At 40.8% G+C, this 16,739-nt stretch overlaps 1 protein-coding gene and 1 pseudogene across 1 annotated transcript in view; one reads left to right on the top strand and one right to left on the bottom strand.

Moving 5' to 3' along the window:
• Positions 1 to 4,860: 4,860 nt before the first annotated feature.
• On the bottom strand, positions 4,861 to 5,995 carry LOC147141620 (uncharacterized; annotated as a pseudogene).
• Positions 5,996 to 13,933: 7,938 nt separating this feature from the next.
• The window catches only part of setd5 (SET domain containing 5), a 110,174-nt gene continuing 107,368 nt past the window's right edge, over positions 13,934 to 16,739 (top strand). Inside the window, exon 1 of the mRNA XM_086040300.1 lies at positions 13,934 to 14,106. The gene's annotated coding sequence lies outside the window, so the exon portion shown is untranslated. The remainder of the gene's footprint in view (positions 14,107 to 16,739) is intronic.

Here is a 16,739-nt window from a genome sequence, read left to right as displayed (position 1 = left end):
ATTTGAAAGTGAACTGTTTGACAAGTGGGAACATGCTAAATAACTATCTAACACTAAGGCATTATCTTTCATTCATTCATTCATTATCCATACCGCTTATCCTCACAAGGGTCGCGGGCATGCTGGAGCCTATCCCAGCTGTCTTTGGGCAGTAGGCGGGGGACACCCTGAATTGGTTGCCAGCCAATCGCAGGGCACACAGAGACAAACATCCACACTCACAATCACACCTAGGGGCAATTTAGACAGTCCAATCAAATTACCATGCACGTTTTTGGAATGTGGGAGGAAACCGGAGTACCCGGAGGAAACCCACGCAGGCACGGGGAGAACATGCAAATTCCACACAGGGAGGCCGGAGCCGGGATCGAACCCACGACCTCTGAACTGTGAGGCGGACGTGCTAACCAGTCGGCCACCGTGCCACCAGGCATTATCTTATTTTATTTTTTTATTTGATTTATTTATTTTTTTAAATCCAATACTAAATTCTAAATATCTTACTATACTATCAGTTTCCAGCAGTATGTCTCATGCCATCAACAATGGAGACAGGGCCACTCCATCCAGTCCTCTCTCCCTCGTTGCGGGCCCATCTGACAAGTGGCCACGGTCCATTCCTGCATCTTCTCTCCATGTAGGTCACAAGCGACCACGCTTTACAGACGCAACGTGAAAACAACTCTGTACCGTCTTCCTTGAACTGGCGCGCCCACAAACAATACGCACAAAGCAAGTATATTGTTTCACCTTTGGCTTTCAAATAACATCGTTTGAGTCCATTTCAATTGCTTTGGCGGTCCTCAAAAGTTCACGAGCTCAAGGGAAAGCACCCAAACAGGTCGCCATTTTGATCAACCTCACTCTGTAGTGATTTAAGGGCGTTTTTTGTGATTAGCTTTACGACAAATTGGCCCGCCCCCTTTTGGAGCTGGCTTGTTATTTTTTCGGTCTCTGCGGTCTACGTCATGGGAGGGAGGCAAGCGTGGTAATATTGCTTGCCACCAAAATGCAAATGCACATTACTACTCTTGTCCACTTCGACCTGTGAAAGTATAAAAGTATTCTGCACAGTAGTTTGGATTTATTGACATAAAACGTGATGACATCGTGATCACCTCCACAAAATCAAAAATACCATGCCGATCGCTTCTCCACTTACACAGGCTGAAGCGGAGAAGAGCATGAATGTGCACAGGAACCCCGACTTCTTACATTTCTGACATTTAGCAACGTTAAACTTGTGTCAACCCTCAGGAGGAAGACGCGACTGCCAGCGGGCAAGCAATCAGGCAAGCATGGATCTTTATTTCCCCACCCCCACTTCCTTATCCGGCTAACAGTAGAATAAGAGTACAGCTAATAGCAACAACTAGCTTCAGGCCGTTAAAACAAAAGATGTTAGCACAACAACATTAGCTCCTCACTGTCCACCCAGCCTGCGTCTTCATGTTTCAGGGTTGCCTCGCAAGCAGTCGCGTGCGTTGTCCGACACCACATGCTGCTGCGAGAGTGAAGTGGCGTCAGAGTGAGGTAAGACCTCATCGAACACCGGGGCTGTCTTGAACATGCACATCCGACTCCACAGCCAAGTGTGGCCGCATTGGAACGCACCATTTCGGCTGTCACGTTCCAAATTGGACGGCGTGTTGTCGGTCGAAAAACTGTGGCCATTCCTCATCCAAATAAATGTGCACGTCCACTCATTGCCACTTCAGTCTCTGTAAACATCCTGAATGTAGTTAAATGCCTCGCCCATCCTAACTGTGTGATTACAGATCAAAGAAGCAGTGTTTCGGTTTTTTTAGCAAAGAAGCAGTGTGCGCTCGACCCAGTATAAATCTATGTAGCTCTGCTCACTTCCAAATTTCCTCATTCTCATATAAATCAGACACGCAGAGGTTAATCCTTTTGATATAAGACGGACGTCTTCCCCGCTGCCTTTAAAACGGCGGTGGTGAAGCCCCTTCTGAAGAAGAGCAATTCTGACCTGAGCATTTTTAATAATTACAGACCTGTATCCAACTTAACGTTTTTAAGTAAGATTTTAGAAAAACTGGTTTTCATCTAGTTTAATCATTTTTTAAATACAAATAATATTTTGGAGAAATATCAATCTGGTTTTAGGATGAACCACAGTACGGAGACTGCTCTTTTAAGGATTTTAAATGATATTAGGTGCACTGCAGACGTGAGAAAACTCACAGTCTTGGTGCTACTGGATCTAAGCGCTGCTTTTGATACAGTAGATCACCAAATTTTATTAAATAGACTTAAAAATCTAGTGGGCATCTCTGGTACTGTTTTTGACTGGTTTTATTCCTATCTCACAGACCGATATTTCTTTGTAAGTATGGATACTTGTTCCTCTAAAACTCATGAAATTAAATGTGGGGTTCCTCAAGGTTCGATTTTAGGCCCCCTACTTTTTAATCTTTATATGCTTCCCCTCGGGGATGTCATCAGGGGACACGGCATCAGCTTTCACAGCTATGCTGATGACACGCAGCTGTATATTGCCGTGTCTCCTGATGACACAGGACCCATTGATACCCTTTTAAATTGCATTTTAGATATCAAGTCATGGGTGGCAGATAATTTCCTACAGCTCAATCAGGACAAGACTGAGGTTTTAGTTATTGGTCCCGAAGGTCAGAGAGAGAAGCTTTTACCAAAACTACACATTTTTAATCCCTCACACTGTGTGAGGAACCTTGGTGTCATTTTTGACTCTGAGCTCAGTTTTATTCCTCATATTAAAAATGTAACCAAGATTGGTTTTTATCACCTTAAGAATATCGCCAGAGTCCGCCCGTTTCTCTCTCAGGCTAACACGGAAGTGCTGATGCATGCCTTTATTTCCTGTCGTTTAGATTACTGTAATGCCCTGCTCTCTGGCCTCCCGAAAAAGAGCATTTCACCATTGCAACTACTGCAGAATTCAGCCGCTCGGGTGCTGACGAGAGCCAGAGGGCGGGAGCACACTACGCCAGTTTTGAAATTGCTGCATTGGCTCCCTGTGTGTTTCAGGATCGATTTTAAGGTACTTTTATTAGTTTATAAATGTGTTAATGATCTTGGGCCATCTTATTATCTGATTTGCTTTTATCATACCAACCCTCGCAGATCCTGAGGTCCTCTAGCGCCGGCCTTTTATTTATTCCAAGGGTGAGGACCAAAATGCATGGCGAGGCTGCATTCAGCCATTTTGGTCCTCACCTTTGGAATAGCCTGCCAGAGGACGTCAGGTCTGCAGAGACTGTTGATATTTTTAAGAGGAAGCTCAAGACACACCTTTTTAGTTTGGCTTTTGTCATGTCATGTCATGTCATCTTCCAAACCGCTTATCCTATATAGGGTCGCGGGAAGTTGCTGGAGCCTATCCCAGCCGTCAATGGGCGAAAGCAGACTACACCCCGAACTGGTCGCCAGCCAGTCGTAGGGCACTAGTTTGGCTTTTAACAACTTTTAAATAATTTATCTTTTCTTTTGATTGAAGATTATTTTTTATCTTATCTTACTGATTTTAGTTCTTAGACTATACTACTGTTCTGTCTTTTAGTTTTGTTGCTCTCTGCCGTTGTCTGCTTTTAGCTCCAGTGTTTCCTCATGAGGGGGCCTCCGCTTTGAGGGAGGGGTGGCTGCCCTTCCCGCGGGGGCTGTCATCGCAGGGATTCCTTGGTTCTGGGTGGCCGGCGGCCTCTACACTTTGTGTGGGGTCTGCTTGTCTAATCCGGGCTGGGGTCTCTATGGTGGTGGCGCCCCTGTGGCCGTGGGCTGTCATTCCCCTCGGCGCGGAGAGCTCCCCTTGGGTACCCTTTCCTCATATGGTTTCTCTGTGCCTTGTCATGTATTTTTAACACATTTTATCAGGTTGTGCACTTTGTGTGGGCGTGTGTGAATGATTGCTGATGTACTAATGGATATCTGTCTTGGGTTTAATGGGAGGGAGGGCATGAACTGATTTTTTTTTTTTTTTTTTTTTAATATATTTTTTTTATGTTTTGCTTTGAATGTTTTACAGCACTTTGAGCTGCATTTTTATGTATGAAAAGTGCTATATAAATAAAATGTGATTGATTGATTGATTGATATGTTGAAGTGGACATTAGTAGGGATGTTCGCATACATTTTGGAATATGACGTTACAAGCAATGATACTACAATGATTTCCAAAGGAGCGTTTGTAATCGGTTCCTCCAGTGACTCCGACCAAACAAGGATAGAACGGTAGGGGGCGCGGCCATTTTCCTCATTAACAAGAGTCGTTATTCATGGAGTCACTTATTTCCTAATTTCTCCTAAATGAATTAATAAAATAGAAAATGACAACTCTTTTCATTTTCCAGATCAAAAAATATATAAAATGAACTTGTTAGTGAAAACATGGCCATCCCGGCCCAACCAGCCCTTTAACTCCTCAAAGATTGATAAAAGGGTTGGTAACATGGCATATTTGTGTTCTTTTATAAAAATAAAAAAAATAAAACAAATCTCTGACAAATGTGTCTCATTCTTTATATTTAAGATGCATTTTGAGAAACATTTTTTTTTCCAACGTTCATGAGTAATACACAGTAATGCATTCAATATAGAAGAATATTCTCCAAGAGAACAGCATTGCCATTTTTTTTACTCTTATACAGACGGGAAACATGTCAAATGAAGTACAAATCTGCACGTGAGGTGAAGATTCAAAAACTTTGCAATAGGCATCAATAAACACGGGTTATGTAAACATACTGCTTCAATGATCAGAAATACAACAACTTCGTTACAACCCAACAGTCAAAATTTCCATTAACGAACGCAATCCAACTGAGCTGTTTCTGAATATTTTTTTGACACTATGAATATTATCTAAACAATATCTATTATCCAGATGTTGTTCTCTAGAACGGAGTTAAATTCTCTGCGGAAGTCTGGGAAATAAATGGTCATAGCTGTCAGACAGCTACAAGAGCATCCCACATGTACGTCCAATGGGCCTTCTTGTGAAACTCATCTGAGCTGTGAACTCCACATTAATAACACTAAAGACCAACAAATCAGAGCCTGTGCAGAACCTCAAAAATCGCCCAAATTTTTCCTGATTAAGTTCCCTTATGTATCTTTTTAGGTATTGGGCCATCTCGGCTTCCTTTGATTGTCATCACTGTAGGGAATTTTAACAAGCCCACCACTTTTTTTGGTTAGAGGTCTGTGTACATTTGTCAGTTCCCAGAACTAATGTGCATGTGTGCTTGAAAAATCTCCCTCCAGCAGTCAATCACAAACATGGGTTTCTGTACCAGTTCCTTGTGTGCTATTTCATCCAGAATAACTGGTAGCGTAGCAGCATTGACCTTTTTTCGACATGCATATGATTCCATCACCTCATGAAGGTCGTCAACATCAACAGATGAAAAATCATGTACAGAATGTTGGAGTACATCCTGCTCTTGACTACTCACAAATTGAAGAAAACTTCCCTTTATGTCACACTGCAATGAACCAAAAAATATCTCTTCAAAAAAAGGTGGAGCTAGTTTGATGGGAAAGTACTGACAGTCTTGAAATCCTTTTAGAAGGATCCATCCAACTGCTTTCCATTTTGCTTCAGAGAAATCGTACCTGAGAAAAGGCACTTTAAAATTTGTGCCCACTGTGCACCGTTCTTAAATCTCTGGCCAGAAGCTAATATAGACATCTCGTGTTACACCAGAGCCACTACCTCTTTCTACTGAGTGGTCATGGAGTAGACGTTTACATTTCAAGCATCAGAAAAGGACGCTACCAGTTCATTGAAAATGTTTAAGTGGTGTAAGACTACACTTACATCTGGCAAATGATGAGAAGGGCTTTGGGGAAGCTCATCAGATTGATAGAGCAGTGTGTCACTGAAAGAGTCATTATCCACAGGTTGATGTGGATTAAAACTTATCTCTGGGGCAGAGTTGGTGTCGTCATTCAAAATTATTGGATCATAGATCATGTAGAGTAAATTGTTGGCCATATGACTTGAGCTAGCAACTGTTTCTGTAGTTTCTGAAGACTCTCCAAAGACCTCTTCAGAAATACTTAACTCATCTTGAGGAACATCTGCAAAGTCCTTAGATCTGAAACCGATATATTGTTGATGCAGCTCGTGTCATCATCAGACTCGCTTGACAGTGTTGTGTATGTTTTCAATTGTAACACCTTTAAAGTAATTCAATGTCCACACAAGTATTTTAAACTGTCAACAAAGCTTTACTCGTCGCTCGGGAAACAGTACAGTCCAGCATCAACGGTAACATCAAAAATAATAACGAGCCTGTTTGCGACAGATGGCAAGAGAGTGTCCAGTGGGGTTTCAGCCTGTTGGACAGTAGCTTCTGGCTGTTGAAGCGGTGGCGGTAAAGTATTTCCAGAAGAAACAGGCACGTACAGCAGGTGATGACGGTTGCGTCTCAGTCGCCCCCTTGTGCATCCCGATGACATAGGATCTTGGGGTAGTGCTGTCACCAGTAACGACAGCGGGAGTCCCCCAAAGCATTCTGATGATCCAGCTTCATGAGAACAGAATCTCCAGCTTTCAAAAGAGGTAAAGGTTTTGTGCCATGACGTCGATTCAAGGAGAAAGCTTGTCTGTGTTTTTCCTTTGCATCCTTAGTCCTTACTGCATGCAGATCTGGCCATTGGGATAGGAGGTTCGACTTAAGTGTTGGGAGTGTTGTTTTGATACTCCTCCCCATAAGCAGTTCTGCTGGGCTTACACCTGTAGTAACGCACGGGGTGTCACTGTAGGACATGAGAGCGAGTAAAGGATCTTTCTGTTTCAGAATCCTCTTTGCAATTTGTACACCCCTTTCAGCATGCCCGTTGGCTTGTGGACAATGCGGGCTTGGGGTAATGTGCTGCAAGTCAAATTCACGAGAAAACTCCTGGAACTCCTGAAACAACCTGGTCAGGGCAGCCATAGCGAGCAAAAAGTGATTTTAGCTTCAGCACAACCTGTGAGGCAGTAGTTGTTGGCATGTGGAGTATCTCAATGAACCTCGAGAAGTAATCTGACACTACCAGGTAGGTGTACTTATTATAATCGCACAGGTCGATTGCAAGTCTTTGCCAAGGTCTGTCAGGCAGAGGAGTTGAGATGAGGGGCTCCTTACGCTGTGTATGCTTCATCTCACGGAAGGTTTGACAGGACTCCACTTTCAGTTTGATGTCAGTGGAGATTCCGGGCCACCACACGTATGCATTGGCCCGCTCTCTGCATTTAGTTAGGCCCTGATGCCCATCATGGATTCGATCCAAGATGTCGCCTGTCAAAGGCGCTGGAATTAGTATGCGACATCCTCTTGTGACAATCCCTTTGTATTCTGACGGTTCACTTTTAACTGGAAAGTAGTCTCTGATGGCAAAAGGGACTTCCCACATAATCTGGCCAACATGACTTGACATATTGCAGTAGCATCTTCAAGTTACTGTCAGCTTCAGTGGCTGGCTTTATAGCCTCAAGCTTTTGTGGTGTGGCTGGCATGCTGGTGATGACGGCTGCAATGTAACACTCTACCTCTGAATGAGTGTCACTTATCTCTGTTGTGCACTGTAATGGGCTACGGGATAGTGCATCAGCTACAGTGAGAGTCTTGCCTGGTGCATATTTGGCTGTAGGCTTAAACCTCATAAGTCTCATCAAGAATCTTTGGCAAAGTATAGGAACATTGTACAGATCCTTTTTGTTCATCAGCGGAACCAAAGGTTTATGGTCGGTGACCAACTTGGAGTTCTCCACCCCGACCAGGTACTTCTCAAACCTCTCGCACGGCCAAACACTTGCCAGACATTCCTTTTCTATTTGGGCATATCTGGTTTCGGCGTCTGACAACTGGCGAGAGCAGTAAGCGACCGGTTTCTAATCCCTGTCATGTTGTTGTAGCAGCACGCCTCCAATGCCATAGCTGCTTGCATCCACTGATACAGCAGTAGGTAGGTTCACATCGTAGAACTTGAGTACAGGAGATGTAGACAGAATTTCTTTGATACGCTCGAATGCCTCCTTTTGCGGGTGGTCCCACGGCCATGTGGTCTTGGATCTCAACAGTTTGTATAAGGGCTGGCCCACTATTGACAAATGAGGGATATACTTCCCCAAGTATGTGAACATGCCCAGGACACGTTTCAGATCTTGGACGTTCTGCGGCTCTGGCAGCTCTTTGATGGCTTTCGCTTTGGCAGGATCAGGTTTTACTCCTGACCTGTCAATCACTTGACCCATGAAGTGGAGTTGTTTTTTCCTGAACACGCACTTGTCTCTGTTCAACTTCGAACCTGTCGACTTGATTCTCTCCATTACTTTGCTTAGGCGCTCATCATGTTGTTCTGGTATGTCGCCGTACACAAGTATGTCATCCATGTAGATAGCTACTCCGTCGAGATCACTCAGCGTGTCTGTCATTTTCCTCTGGAAGATTTCCGGAGCGTTGGGGATGCCAAAAGGCAGACGCTTGAATGCGTATCTCCCGAAAGGCATAATGAATGTGGTTAACTCGCTGCTTTGTGGATGGAGAGGTATCTGCCAAAAACCTGAGGCCGCATCCAATGACGTAAACATGGTGGCGCCACACAGTTTTGCAGTGATTTCTTCAGCAGTTGGGAGGACATACCTCTCTCTCTACACAGTCTTATTTAACTTTTTCAAATCCACACAGATGCGCACTTGGCCAGTTCGTCTCGAGACAGGCACCATAGGTGCGCACCAGTCTGTTGGTTCGGTTACTTTTTCAATGACCCCATTTTTCTCCATGCACTGCAATTCGTTTTTTACTCTCTCCAAAAGAGGCAGGGGAATTCGTCAAGCCGTATGGACTCATATGCAGGTTCTGCATTATCTTTAAGTTGCATTTTGACTGGCTCTGTCTTGAGAGTTCCATGCTCGCCAAATGCATTGTGCATTTCCTCAATGCATTTCTCTAGTCCCATTGCACATGCTGTCTCTTTGCCTAGCAAGTTGTTAGATGCCTCGCTGTGGATCACATACACTGGAAATGAATAGTACTTTTACTTGTACTTTTTCTTGCATTTGCTTGGAATTTTCCAACACAGTTTACCTGACCTCCAGGGCTGTTCATGGGCGTAATATTGGACTGCACAAGTTTCTGATCAGGGACTAACCTGTGGAATGGTTTCCCTGGTTTCCCTGAATGTTTTGGTGTATCAGGGCCTTAAAAAAAACATATGCATTGAAGACATCTCCAAACTAAGAGGTCTTAAGGCCTAGATAGACCAATCTGACGTTGACCAACAGTGACAGACTCTTACCCCCTGTGGCGTCCGGCCGGCTGTCGGCACGTCATTCTGGAAAAATACACCGCCACGACAGACAGCGACGCTGACCATTAAAGTACCTTCTGCGCATGTGTGAGATGTAAGGGGGGTTGACCAAGATGGCGGCTTGAAGAGACGGAGATTGTCGAGCTCTCAGCACAAAACGGATTTACAGTATACCCCTGGGTAAAACAGAGACATATAGCCAAGTATTCCCGACGTCATTTTCACCATATTTAAAATCTTGAACCACCAAAGATGCCTAAATTAGGTAGAAGAAGTGAAAAAAGCGGGGAATGTGAAGATCAAGCTTCTTCTACTGCTAACGACCATGACTATAGCAACGTGATGGACCACGCTTTACAGTTGACGAATGATGACTTCCCACCGTTGCCTGTTACGCCAAGTAAGTCTCCACTTGCCAAGAAACCTACGCTGTCCTGTCTTTACTCTACAGAAGGTGCTCTTGCATCTGACGATGCTGTCCGCACACTGGTGAACCATATTAACTCAAGAAGTGATGCTATTGAGAAAATGGTGGGCGCTGTTTGCTCAGAGATAAAAGAGTTGAATGGAAAAATAACTCTCGCTGAAAAACGGATTGACAAAAATGAGAAGACTGTTGTAAAATGTATGCCGCGGGTAGTTGACCTGGAAAGTTATGGGTGGCGTTGGAATTTGAGACTGCACGGACTACCAGAAGTGGACAAGGAAGATGCAGGTGCAGAGGTTATTGCTATGTGCCAACAAGTTCTGCCAGTTCAAAAAGAAAAGTTTCCCGAAGCTGTTGATATGGCTCATCGAAAAGGAATAAAATATCAAGACAACTCTAAACCTCGCAACATCACCATAAGATTCATCTTACGTCGGAACAAGAAGGTGCTGTGGAAAGTGGCAAAGAACAATACATTTCTACTGACAAATGGACTGCGCTTCACCGTGGACTTGACGAAGGAGGACCGCGAAAATAGACAACGTCTGTGGCCCAAGATTAAAAAGGCCCGAGAAGAGGGCAAGATGATTTACTCCGTGGGTGTATAGATATACAGTGTCGTTGTTTCATCAAAAGAAGAGACATTGTCTGGTGACTTCCTCTGGTTCACTGTAAGTTGAATTCTTTTTGGGATCCAGTTAGGGTAAAATTCATATTAGTATAGTTGCTACCTTAAATTACAGATTTAACAGGGAAATTTTATTTACTGAATGTGATCCAGCGAGTCATTTTGTCTGTCAAACGATCCAATTTAATAATCAAGTGTACATAATCAGTCATGTATATTTATTACAAAAAAAAACGATAATGATCATCTTATTAGGTCAATAGAAGATGTACTGTTTTGCTGGCTAACTAAATTTCCAAATGCTGTCTTATTAACAGGAGGTGATTTTAATGTTATATTGATAATATATGTATAAATGTATAAATGGCCTCCTGGCTCATCAAATAGGACAAATACTGACTTGATTTCATTTATGGATAAGTTTGACCTTGAAGATATATGGAGAGTAAAATATCCCAAGAAGAAAACTTTCACTTGGAGTCATAAAACAGGCTGATTTCAAAGAGTGTTAACAAAAGCAATATTGAGGTGGATATACACCCTACCCCTCTCACAGATCATAAGGCCATGTTTATTAAGATACATTTATCTCTCAGCTTGGTGCTGTTCGTTCACCGTATTGGAAACTTAATACCTCGTTACTATCAGATGAGATTGTAAAAAAGGAGGTAAAAAAATAATTTCTCAATTCATGTCTAAAACGGCAAAAGAAAAAAAAATCTGTACTAACTGGGAACTTTTGAAATTTGAACTTGGTAAATGTTTTAGGAAATTTAGTAGTGATTTATTGAACTCTATTATTGATGAAACTCAATCAGGATTTATGTCCAAAAGACACATTACAAACAACATTAGGCTAGTCATGGATATTCTGGATTACTCAGAAATTTTAGAGGATAATGTCTTTATTTTGTTTTGAGACTTTTATAAAGCCTATGATACAGTGGAGCATCAATTTATAATAAATTCTTTAAATAAAGTCGGCTTTGGTAATTATTTTTGCTCAGCCATAAAAACCCTTTATGAGAACAGTAATAGCTCCATTAAAATATCAGGTGGGACTTCCCCTCGATTTAAGATCTTGAGAGGTATACGACAGGGTTGTCCCACCTCTCCGTACCTTTTTTTAATTGTGGCACAAATGATGGCATATCATATTAAAGCTAGCACTGTTGAAGGCATCTCTCTCCTTGGTAAAGTAAAGAATTAATATTGACACAATTAGCAGATGACTAAACACTTTTTTTGAAAAATGAAAGCCAAATCCCTGTAGCCATCAAAGTAATTCGGGAGTTCTCAAGGGCTTCCGGTCTATGCTTGAATGTTAACAAATGTGAAATTATTGCTATTAAGGATTGTGATAAATCTGAACTGTATAGCATCCCCATAAAAAAATGAAGTGAAATATTTAGATATCTTGATTACGAAAGATCAAAAAGTGAGATGCTCTGCAAATTTTACCCCAATTATAAAAAAAACCTCATAATAAATTAAACCAATGGCTCTTAAGAGATCCGTCGTTGAGAGGTAGGATATTACTCACCAAATCAGAAAGACTTTTGCGACTTATATATGCGGCTATGGCATTACATGTTGATAAGGAGGTCCTTAAAATGCTTGACAAAATACTCTTTAACTTTATTTGGAAAAATAGACCTCATTATTTAAAAAAGACTGTTGTTAAGAACTCCTGTAAAAATGGTGGATTTAACTTCTTGGATTTTATTACTTTGAATAACACTTTCAAGATCAATTGGATAAAACAAATTTATCAGAATCCCACTTCAATCTGGAATGTTATTCCTCTCCATATATTGTCAAACCTGGGTTGAATTGACTTTTTTGTAGTTTGCAACTATGACATTGTTAAAATCTCTGCTTAGATGTCAGCTTTTCACCTCCAGGCATGTCTTTCCTGGTCACTTATCTACAAACATAATTTCCCCCCTCATAGTTATTTAATTTGGAATAACAAAGACATTCTTTATAAGCACAAGTCTTCTTTATGGAATATTGGTGTCAAAACAAAATTATCTGTGACTCCTGGTGATTATGCTAAAGTATTTGGTGCCATCCCCTCTGGTGTGTGTATGCTTTTCAAAAACCAAAAACGGTTGGACACTTACAAATCTAATTGTCTAATTCCGACAAACACAACTACAGGGAAAATATGTTTATTTAACCGTACTATAAACAACAATAGACACATAAGAACCATGTTCCAGAAAGATATCACTACATTAGCTTATGTTATTCCACACTGGAATATGTTTGTAGATAATATACAGTGGAAAAAAGTCTGGCTCCTATCAAATAAATATCTTATTAGGAACAGTTAGAGAAATAGCTTTTAAACTGATCCATAAATTCTATCCAACTAAAACCTATCCAGGCGACCGCTGATAGTGTAGTGGTACACACGCCTGAGTTGTGTGCGGGCAGCGTGGGATCGATTCCCACTCAGTGACAGTGTCTGTGTGTGTGCCCTGCGACTGGCTGGCGACCAGTTCGGGGTGTAGTCTGCCTTCGCCCGTTGACGGCTGGGATAGGCTCCAGCAACTCCCCGCAACCCTGTATAGGATAAGTGGTTTGGAAGATGACACATGATGATGATAAAACCTATCCAAACAAGGATAGGATATCCAGACTAAAAGAAATATCTTTTAAACTGATCCATAAATTCTATCCAACTAAAACCTATCCAAAGTCTGGATATCCTATCCTTGTTTGGATAGGTTTTATTTGGATAGAATTTATGGGTCAGTTTAAAAGATATTTCTCTAACTTTGTTCACAATAAGATATTTATTTGTTAGAAGCCAGACTTTTTATCTTTTAAACTGATCCATTAATTCTATCCAACTAAAACCTATCCAAACAAGAGATTTAAGAAAGACATTGATGAGAATTGTAGCTTCTGTGATATGTGCCCGAAACTGTTGTTCGTTTATTTTGGTTCTGTCTTTCTGTTGGTTTATTCTGGCAGGAACTGTGTGATTTTATTTACAGTAAAATTGAAAGGAATGTCATCATCGCCTGGAAAAATATATTGTTTGGCTTTTTTGAAGATACTATGGAAAAAAGTAATACATATCTGATTCATCTTTCGGGCCCTCATGTCAAAATACCATACATTGTTGTAAATTCCGTGGAAGAAAGCCATGCTTTATTGCCTTTTATAACTAATTTAAACAGTTCATCCATTCTATTGAATATTCTAACAATCATAAGTCTCTGAAAACAATGGAGATTTGCATCAAGTTAAATGTTTCTGTAAACTTGTATGCCCGTAGCATATCGACGCAAAACCTTTTCTCTGTCTTTTTTTAAATTATTATTATTGTTATTATATTTTTTAAATGTATTATTATTATCATTTTTCTTTCTTTGTTTAGTTATTTTTCTGTATGTATAGAATGTTATTTGACTGAATGTTCTATTTCCTGTAATTGTACTATTTTCTAAAATTGTTCCTTATTTACAAATTTTGTATCATATACAGTTTACAATAAAGTTTGAAAAAAAAAACGTGTGAGCTGTAATACCCTTCCATACCATCGGCGGCGATAGTCACTATTTCTCATTGTTAGAAAAATCCAACTGGAAAACTATTGGCCGGGGGCGGATTATTAAAATGTAAACAATGCATTCATTTATAGCTAGAGTCTTCGCTCACGATGAACTCGATGAACTAATGGATGGATGAATGGATGGAGGTTAGCTCTTCAAATAAGAAACCCAGCTAAGAAACACAGGTAAGATCTAGAATTTTAGATTAATGCCTTCGGCCAAGTGGAACAAGGTAAACTTCTGGAAGAATATGTAGGAGCAGATTATGTGTGTGTTTATTGTTGCACAGTTTATTGATTGTTTTTTGGTTGATTGGAAACCTCTTTTGACTGCTCTCAAGGTTACAGGTGGCTGCTGTGCGTGTGTTCAACTATTGGAAACTAAGTTTATTGATCAAAGAGAATGTGGACAAAACAAATGGACCATGTGTTCAACTGGCAAGTTTGTCTCTTTGACTTTCATTCAACCACTGTAACAAAAGCGCGTTAATTACAACCTTCTGGTATGACATCACAGTGTCTTAAAGCTTTGTCTTAAAGCTTTGCCTCTACAAAGACATACTGTATGTTTTACTACAATCTGTTCTGAGTTTGAAACTGATATTACATTCATTTGTACTTAATTTTAACAGTGTCTGATAATGGCACACAGTGTATGATGGTACTAATTTTCAATTAAAATGACGTACCCGTCAAACAATGTCTTGTCTGGTGATTGAGCTCAGGGCAGTTACACTTTCAGGGGTCTATTTTGATGATCCATAATGAAGCATAGAGTGTGACTGATTCAATTTATGATAAGAATACCTTCTGCTCTTCAAACATGTTAATTATGTCTTCTGAGACACCTCAATACAATACAATACAATACAATACAATACAATACAATTTAATTTATATAGCGCATTTCATAACAGCTAGAGCTGTAACAAAGTACTTTACATATAAACAACAAAATAGCCATAATACAACAAAATGGAATCAATAAATTAACATAAAACACTATATACAATAGACACCGGAAAAGAGCTGAAAATTTCAGGTCGGATCAAAAGCCAGAGAATAGAAATGTATCTTCAACCGGGTTTTAAAAGCTCTGATGAATACTCTGCCATCATGGATCTGATAGGGTTAAAAAGCAAAATGGGAAGGATTTAATTGGGTAAACATACAGTAAGACAGACAAGTAGAACAAACAGAAAAGAAAACTAAGAAAACCAATTATAGTCATTACCTGGCCCAGAAAAACTCATATTTTCACAAATATATTTTGAATATTAAAAAAACCTCTATTATTCTATATTGAAGAAAGACCATCTTTTATCAGAATTTGCACAAGGTGAATCTAAAACTCCAATGGATATTTTTAGCATCCTACCAACATAGATGAATAGTAATTACATTCTAGTGCAATCACATAGCAATTTACTGTGTTTAACACATGTTGTCACAGGCCCAGTTATAATAGACTATGTAAAAAAATTTTAGTGGATAAATGTCCAAATCATGTATTGGTTACAGTTAGCTGACCTGATACAGAAGTAGCATCCAAGCATCCCATAACAACCAACAACCTTGATTGTCTTAGCCAACACCCATTCTCATACATTGGCCACCATGTTTGGAATCAAATTCAATAACAAAACTGCAATTTACAGAAACACGAGTGCATTTCCCCACTCATTAATCACTGTGGTAACTGGTAATTGACTTGTGACTTCGTTCCGGTGTACCCTGGCGTCAGAACCGAGTTACGGGACCAAAACTTCATGCTGCCATGGGTGTCCAATTTTAGGATTTCCTTGTCAACTATCGTGATGACGACTTTAAATCTCGTCGTCATGACGAGGTTAAAAATCACCATGATGATTTTTCCCAATACTGAGTGGAGCTACGACCTACTTCCTCCTTTTCGCGTACCTTGTGTGTAGTGTGAGTACCTACACTTCGGAGCAATTTAAAATCTTTAGCCTCTCGTGCAATTTATAAACAGGTAGGTGCAGGACCTGCAGATGATGAAGGCGGCGAACAATAACACCGTCATTTAGACTAGGGTACGTGCTATGTGTTTGCTTGTGAACCGTCCACTTAAAAAATAACTCAAGATGTTAAACGTTTTTGTTCAAACAAAATTCCAGGTTTACAGTGTGCAGGTACTGAGTGGTCCACAGCCTGGTACCTGGCGGTTGCAGACCACTGTACAGTGGTACCTCTACTTACGAACGTCTCTTCATACGAAATTTTCAAGTTACGAAACTCCTCAACAGGAAAATATTGCCTCTAGTTACGAAAGAAATTTCATGATACGAAAGGTAAAAGTATGGGCTGCTACTCGCAGTATGGGCTGCGACTCAAAGCTCCGGAGTTTCCTGAACGCAACATACTCATAGCTGCTCTGCCATTGGCTAGCCTAGCATCTTCCTGGCATCCCATTGGCTAAGAGGGACCTCTACCGTATGTGTCTATGTGTGCAGATAGACTGGTAGATAGATAGATGTCTATGCATGCAGCGTCCTCGTCATTCGCCCCTCGGGCCATGAGGTGTTCCGATAGTTTTAAGTGAATTAGAAACGAGGAAAAGAAAAAGAGAAAATCGTTTTTTTTGTCCATACAAACAAAGCAAGAGATAATATAAAAGTATGGAAGGGGGATGCGTTTGGTTGATCTCGCCAAAGAATATGAGCGTAATTTATCGACAGTCGCCACGTTATTAAATCGGTTCTTTACAAAACGCCAGGCAAAAACCACTTCTGAGAGAGAGAACATGAACCAATGAGGGCAAAAAGCGATGAGGACAACAGGTAAACGACCATCATTTT

This window comes from Filicampus tigris, chromosome 9 (assembly GCF_054856515.1).
Source record: "Filicampus tigris isolate MCC_2025a chromosome 9, RoL_Ftig_1.0, whole genome shotgun sequence".
Taxonomy (NCBI): Eukaryota; Metazoa; Chordata; class Actinopteri; order Syngnathiformes; family Syngnathidae; genus Filicampus; species Filicampus tigris.
The sequence above is the reverse complement of the archived record's forward strand: the minus strand, read 5'-3'. Positions and strand labels throughout refer to the sequence as shown.